This window comes from Panulirus ornatus, chromosome 4 (genome assembly GCF_036320965.1).
Source record: "Panulirus ornatus isolate Po-2019 chromosome 4, ASM3632096v1, whole genome shotgun sequence".
Taxonomy (NCBI): domain Eukaryota; kingdom Metazoa; phylum Arthropoda; class Malacostraca; order Decapoda; family Palinuridae; genus Panulirus; species Panulirus ornatus.
In genome coordinates, this window is record NC_092227.1 from 46,355,492 (window position 1) to 46,364,231 (window position 8,740).

The following is an 8,740-nucleotide window of genomic DNA, read 5'->3' on the forward strand; positions in this document are numbered from 1 at the left end:
CACCCGTCACAACACAACACCACCCATCACAACACAGCACCACCCGTCACAACACAACACCACCCATCACAACACACAGCACCACCCGTCACAACACACAGCACCACCCATCACAACACACAGCACCACCCATCACAACACACAGCACCACCCATCACAACACACAGCACCACCCATCACAGCACACAGCACCACCCGTCACAACACAACACCACCCATCACAACACACAGCACCACCCATCACAACACACAGCACCACCCGTCACAACACAACACCACCCATCACAACACACAGCACCACCCATCACAACACACAGCACCACCTATCACAACACACAACACCACCCATCACAACACACAGCACCACCCGTCACAGCACACAGCACCACCCATCACAACACACAGCACCACCCATCACAACACAGCACCACCCATCACAACACACAGCACCACCCATCACAACACACAGCACCACCCATCACAACACACAACACCACCCATCACAACACACAGCACCACCCGTCACAGCACACAGCACCACCCATCACAACACACAGCACCACCCATCACAACACAGCACCACCCATCACAACACACAGCACCACCCATCACAACACAACACCACCCATCACAGCACACAGCGCCACCCATCATAACACAACACCACCCATCACAACACACAGCACCACCCATCACAACACAACACCACCCATCACAACACACAGCACCACCCATCACAGCACACAGCGCCACCCATCACAACACACAGCACCACCCATCACAACACACAGCACCACCCATCACAACACAACACCACCCATCACAGCACACAGCGCCACCCATCATAACACAACACCACCCATCACAACACACAGCACCACCCATCACAACACAACACCACCCATCACAACACAACACCACCCATCACAACACACAGCACCACCCATCACAGCACACAGCGCCACCCATCACAACACACAGCACCACCCATCACAGCACACAGCACCACCCATCACAACACAACACCACTCATCACAACACACAACACCACCCATCACAACACACAGCTCCACCCATCATAACACAACACCATCTATCACAACACACAGCTCCACCCATCACAACACAGCACCACCCATCACAACACACAACACGACACAACACCACATATCACAACATACAACACTTCACATCACAGCACACAACACCATTCAGCACCACACATCACAACACACCACACCACTCAGCACCACACATCACAACACACCACACCACTCAGCACCACACATCACAACACACCACACCACTCAGCACCACACATCACAACACACCACACCACTCAGCACCACACATCACAGCACACAACACCACTCAGCACCACACATCACAACACACCACACCACTCAGCACCACACATCACAACACACCACACCACTCAGCACCACACATCACAACACACAACACTGCCCCCGTCAGTATTCTCCATTGTTCCTGTCATCACTCTGTCCATCATCACCCCACCTGATCCCTCTCTCTCACCTCCTGCAACACACTGATCCTTGGTTGCCGTCCTGAGCGCTTCCCTCCCTCCCTCCCTCAGTAGTCCATGTCGTGGAAGAATATCCAAAAGCCAGTCCTTCTCCTTGGCCATGATCGCCTCCACCAGCTTCCTCTTCTCACTTAAAGCTTCCAGAAGATCTTTCTTTTTCTTTCTTTCCAACTAACTTTCTCCATCTTCCTCCACACCCACACTTCACAGGATTTTAGCAGATCAATATTTTTTCTTCTGAAACCAAGACTATATTTCACACCAGTATCTTTACAGTCTTCTTTTCGTTTATGTTCATTTTCTTTGATAGCAACGTCTTCTAAGAAAATGGGTTATTCACCATCCTGACCCTTGGCCTGACCTCTTCCTCGTATATATCATCCTTTCTACCTTTTTACTCATTGATTCCTCCAGAAGCCACACTATACCACACCATCCTACACTGAGTCATGAACAATAATATATTAATAACACTCACCAACACTGTACTACCGGCGCTTCAAGCACCATCCTCACTCACCACACCACAACAAACACCATATCCCCTGCATCACACACCACACACCACACATTAACCCACATATCACTACATCTCCTGCTTACCACACCAACCACACACATCATACACTGCCACGAGGCGTTACCTGCCTTGATTATAAAAGGGCCTGCACTAATGACCTGCTTGTAAGAGAAGACGGTAACATCCTGTTTTTTATGTGACCTGTATAACATATTGATTGTCAGAAGAGGTAAGTGATGATAGGTTACCTAATAAGAGTGTAGCAAAAAGCCTGATTGTGAGGTTGCCTCTGGCGAATTGGTAGCTAAAACTTTAGACTTTGTAGAGAAAAATGAAGACATAAAGAAAATAGATAATGTAGAAACTAGAGTGGAAACGGTTAAGATGTCAGTGGAGAGACGTGATAATTTTCACATGCATACAATCGGGTCAATGCCCAAGTCTGATGGTAGAATAAGGGAAACGGTAACAAACAAACGTTTTACAGTGTTAACGATGAAATGGAAAAAGAACCTAACCTTACCTCTGTGGGGGACTCTTCAGCAAGGCACTTTGGGGGTAGGAATATAGATAGAGGGAGGCTGTATTACCCCAGGGTAGTCCATAAGACATAACTCACAAGATACAGGTTATAGTCAGGGACACGAATGAGAATATAATTATTGTTATGGCTGGGGATAAGAACGTGTACAGGGAAGATTTGAAGAGTGACTTGATAAATAGAAATGACTCTTTGAAAAGTTTAAAGAAAGCAGCGGAAAGATTGTGATAGTGGGTCTTCTAGTTACGATGCAGGAATTGAATCCGTGAAGAACGTTAGGTGTATGTGAGAGTGGAGCGCCTTCGCACGGCTGTAAGGTTTGACAACAGATTTGTGGAAAGAGTTTCGGTATAGAAAGCAAGGATCCAACTGGCTCCACGTATCCAGTGGAGTTCCACTAGACTCATTCTAAGGACTTATACTGTCCATCATCCACAGCAGCGACCTAGGGACATGACTCTAATAAACTCAAAATAAGCTGATGGCATGAAATGAGGAAACTTAGCCTGCGCTAGGGGAGACTGAAGATCCACGAGGACTTCCACAAGCTGGTAGCGTGGGCAGGGGCATGGCAGATGGATTTCAACGTAAGACAGCGTAAGAGTGAACTTTGGTGCCAAAAATAAGAATATAAGAAGTGCTTGGTGAGTTTCATCTAGAAATTAAAGAAATCACCTTGGAGTGATTATCCGTGTACAGTATAGCCAATAGGATGTTGCATTCATAGACAGAATCATGAATTATGAAACAAAGGATACAATACTCACCCTTGATAACGACTTAGTTAAACCTCATTTAGAATAGGCTTTTCACTTCTTGTCACCGTACTTTATGGAAGATAAAAAGTAACTTGAACGAATTCGGAGAAGAACGATGAAATTAATCTTTTCGTTCATAGTCTTATGCTGAATGACTCGAAGACCTGAAACTTTTTTCTAAGAAATCACAAACTCAACGTTTATCTGAATGAAGCTTTCAAAATACGAAATAACTTCGAGAACTAACGTGAAAATTTCGCTGTAGACAGACCAGAAGTAATAGTATAAAGATAAACGGCTGGAATTGTAATAGCAATGTAGGCAAATGTTTTCTGACATGTAAAGTGGTGGAATGTTGGAATAAACTACCTAAATATAAAGATTATAAGTACCCTTAAACCAAAGCTATACAATTAATTTACCGATATATTTTAGTAGTAAGAAATCCAATCCAACAGAAATCATGATTTTCTTTATCAGAGCCTAACCACTTGAGATTTTGTCAAGCTGACAGGGAACTTTTACCAATACATACTTTCCTATAGAATTTCCATGGCAGTATTTTTCTCTTATATTTTGTTTTTATTTTTTATTATTTTTGTCATCTTTCTCCTGCTGGCAGTTGAGTTGGAGTGAGAGATGACTGTGCACGTACCTTTTGCTTTGCTATCCTGACTCTTCCACTCTTTTTAGTACACCACAGCAGATAACCTTGTTATGGACCATCAGCTCTCCTGTTATCTGTCTTTCCCATATATACCACGTCTTGCCTCATCCACTACATTACACCACACCACACCACATAACGCATTACCTCACATTTCACTAAATCCACTAAACTCACCACCACTCCAAACCACATCGCATCACACACTGCCCCACATCTCACTGTATCCACTACACCTCACACCACACCATAACACACCACACCACACCACACCACTACACCCCACATCGCCTTCACACCTGACCACATCCACAGCACGCCACATCCCACCACACCACCTTTCCACGGCCTCACTGTGCTATTCAGGGCTCGACGCCCATTGCCAGTGTGGATGACATTGACTGCCGTGGGTGTTGCATTATAGAGGTGGCTGCCTGACGTACGGTTGTTGCCAGACATTTGAAAGGGTGTTTGGAAACTTTTGAAGTGCAAGAATCTCAGATTCTTGCACTTCAGAAAGACTGTGCAGTGCAATGATTTGTCATAAAGCGTTTCTCTGGTAAAATTACGGAATAGATGTATGTTTTTCATGTCATTTTTCCTACGTCTGTTCTTTCTTTCTCTTGTCATCTTAACGTTCGTTTAGTTCAGGCCACCAGCTCCCGTCAGCTAGTGTAGTGTGGACGGTGTTCATTGTGTATTACCATCTAAAAGTCTCATTTCCTCACCCCGGCTGGTTCATAAGCCCTGAGCCCTGGTTCAGTCTGTTGATAGCACGTCTCCCCCTGGATACCACATCGCTCCTGTCATATATATATGTATGTGTGTGTGTGTGTGTGTGTGTGTGTGTGTAGATAAATCGATATGGGAAATCAGGTCCTGGTGAAGTGGACTAATCTCCTTATATTCCTTTAATATGACTCACACAACCAGTTGGCTCCAGGTTGTTGGTGGTCGACTAAGGTTAACGCCAGGTGAAGTCATTAACGGGACGCACTGACGCACTGGTCTCTCTTCCAGTTCATCACTGGTATTTTTAAGACCATGTATTTAACTTTCTTATTTACCACTCTACCACACATGGTCCTAAGGGATGGACTGAGCGTGTTGTTTGTGAGGTATATTCACGTTAAATTTTATTTTCAGTTTTGTATTTCAGATATACTAAAGGTAAATTTGACTGTGTATGTTGATCGTTGGTTATTATTTGCTTAAATATGACTTGCTAATAATCACGTTAAATTTGACATTTTATCTTGTATGTTGAATATACCTAGTTTACATCGGATTATCAATGTTTTATGCATGTTAGATACACCCACGGTAAATTTAACTTTTAAGTTCATGTTATGTGATATGCTTTGGTCGATGCTACTTTTTTCTAAAACATGCATTGGGTCCTCTCATAAACTCAGTTTTCATCACTTGCTGGTCACCACTTCTTATTTTTTATTATTTTTTTCCCCCGAGTAGTTTTTGCATCCTCTGCTTCCCCCGTCCCACCCCCAGCTACAGCTCAAGCTGAACTTTCCTCTGGCTTTTTGACCGAGGCCATTACCCCCTAGTGGTCTGTATGAAGTATGTTATCGTAGATAAATGCTTTAGTCTCCTTTATGTATATATTTTAAACGTAAGCTTTAAACAGGGCTGTTTGTTTTTGGCAAAAAATATCAAAGTGTATTGGATTTTGCTGTCATTGGTAGAAGAGGCCGCTTGTGACAGCTTCAGTGATTAGGATTTAGCAGTCAGAGGTATGAGGATTCAGCATGACAGCTCTAGTCTAAGATATGAGGACCCAGCTTGACAGCTCTAGTCAGACAGGTGAGGACCCAGCTTGACAGCTTCAGGCAGTCATATAAAGACCCAATTTAACAGCTCTAGTCAGACATGTGAGGACCCAGCTTGATAGCTCTAGTCAAACATATGAAGACCCAGCTTAATAGCTTTAGTCAGACATGTGAGGACGCAGCTTGACAGCTGTAGTCAGACATATGAAGACCCAGCTTCACAGCTCTACTCAGACATATGATGACCCAGCTTGACAGCTCTAGTCAGTGATATGACGACTTAGCTTGACAGTTCCAGTTTGACAACACGAGGACCCAGCTTGACAGATCCAATTATAGATGTGAGGACGAAGCTTTAAGCCCCAGGCAAGAATAGAGTACCCAGCTTGACCGGTTTCGTCAGAAATATGAGGACCCAGCTTGACAGTTTCTCTCAAAACGCTTGATACATTTGCATTAGAATCGTCATTCAATTTTGAAGATTTAATTCGAGAGATGTGCACTGATAACGGCAGTGAAGGCTCCCATCTCTGCTCCATTACATATACTGTACAGACTCGTCGCTGACTCTTGAGCACGACGGTATGACCGTACAGTACGACGGTATAACCCATAAGCACGACCGTGCCACTCTTTAACACGGCTCTGCTGCCCTTGAGCACGACGATGTGATCTCATGAGCACAACATTTCGACAAGTGGGTATGATGACTGTTCCTCTGGCTTAGCCCTGCATGTGTCCCAGTCCATAAAGCCTGGCCCCGCGGTAGGTGACAGCCTGATGCTTCCCATAGCTCCTGTGTGATGACTAGCACGACGAAGATTGACCGTTATGATGCTCCCTTTCCTTGTCCACCAGGACTTTGGAATTCTCTTGATTACTTTGTCTTTCCCTCTGCCCTTAAATGTTCCACCTTCAAGAGGCGAGTCAGCAAACACCTCTGTTCATTACTGTGCCTTTCAACCGAGTTAGTTGACGGTATATTGGCTACCATGGTTTGATCGAGTAAGTAATGAAAGTTTAAGGGAGGTGTGTGGTAATAAAAAGAGTGTGGTTGAGAGAGGAGAAGAGGATGCGTTGAAATGGTTTGGTCACATGGAAAGAATGACTGACAAAGAGGATATATGTGTCAGAGGTAGAGGGAACGAGGAGAAGCTGAAGACCAAATTGGAGGTAGAAGGATGGAGTGAAAAAGATTTTGAGCGATCGGGTCCTGAACATACAGGAGGGTGAAAGGCGTGCAAGTAATAGAGTAAATTGGAACGATGTGTTATACTGGGGTCGACATGCCGTCAATGGATTGAACCAGGGCATGTGAAGCGTCTTCTGTTTCCCCTTTTAGAAAGTTAAAATACAATATATATATATATATATATATATATATATATATATATATATATATATATATATATATATATATATATATATATATATAAACTGTTAATGAGATGATCTTGATTACGATGTTCACTTGCCTGTGCCGTTTTAGCTAACCCGAAGAAAACAGATTATCTGGGCAGTGAATGGAACAATAGAAGCTGAATTAAGCCATGTGGTGGATGAGAAGGCCGAGGTCCTGGGTGTATTTAAGGTGTGTGTGGGGAAAGAGAGGTCACCGCATGTGAGGGCAAAGATAGGTATGTTTAACTGTGTAGTAGTCCTGACGGTGGTGTATGGATGCGAGGTTTGAGACGTAAATAAGAGAGTGTTTGGAAGGGAGCAGATGTGTTGGAAATTAACTGCTTGAAAACAGTCTTTAGTGTGAGGACGGTTGATGGGATAAGAAGTCGTATGGAAAGAGATTAATGTGGTATTAAGAAGAGTATGGGTGAGAGATCTGAAGTGTGTGTGCAGAAATAGTTTGGACAATTGGCGGGGATGAGTGAGAAGAGACTAAGAAAATATACCTATCAGGTGTGGAGGGACAAGGAAGGAGAAGGGGAGACCGAAATGGAGATTGAAAGGATGGAGTGAAAGATGCATTGAGTGATCAGAGCCTGAACATATATTAGGGTGTAAGATTTTCAGGTGATAGAGCGAATTGGTGCGGTGTGATAGACAGGGTGCGACGAGCTGTCATTGGGCTGAACCAGGGCATATGAAGCTATCAGAGAAAACCACGGAAAGGTATGAAGGACTTGCCTATGGATAGGCAAGTTCCCATAACTATAGAGTGGATATGGGGAAATGAGGCCATACTTCATTTGTTCCTGGCGCTGCCTTGCTAAGGGGGAAACTGCGTCGAGAAGTCAGCGAGTGTGGAGAGTGTAGATTGTTCATCCTAAGAACAGGAGAGACGCACATAATTAGTTGGTACAATAGAGGGGAGTGAAACAAAAAAAGTTAATTTCAGAACCTACTACTCGTTCTTTATGCACATCAAGTTGGTTTACAGACGTAATTGTAATTTTTTTTCTTTTTCTTCTTATTGTCCTTTTGTCTCTCTCTTCCCCCGGACCTGAGTGTTTAATCAAGCTATGAGTGTTTGCCATAAAGCAGGCCAGGCGGTGGTAAGATTTTTTTCATGGCTGGAGGTCTGTTGGCGCAAGAGAGTGCTGTGCCGTGGTTCTAGTACCGAGTGGTCGAAAGTCTTATAGTTTAGGAGAGAGCGAGGTGGTGGGAGTCATAGATGGAGAGCTACAGAGACAGGCACAAAGAAAGAGCTAGAGATGAAGAGTTGAATGCAGACTCTTCTGTTTTGGAAGTTACACAAGATCATCAGTTGCGACAAGATATCTAATGCTCTGGTCATCATATCCTGGCCTTTGTCAAAAGTTATTCATCGCATCAAAGTTACATTATGATGCATTATGCTCAAAGATTGTGCCATCGTGCCGTGCTTATGATTCGCACCGTAGCATTCAAGGTTTGCACACACACACACACACACGCACACACACACACACACACACACACAC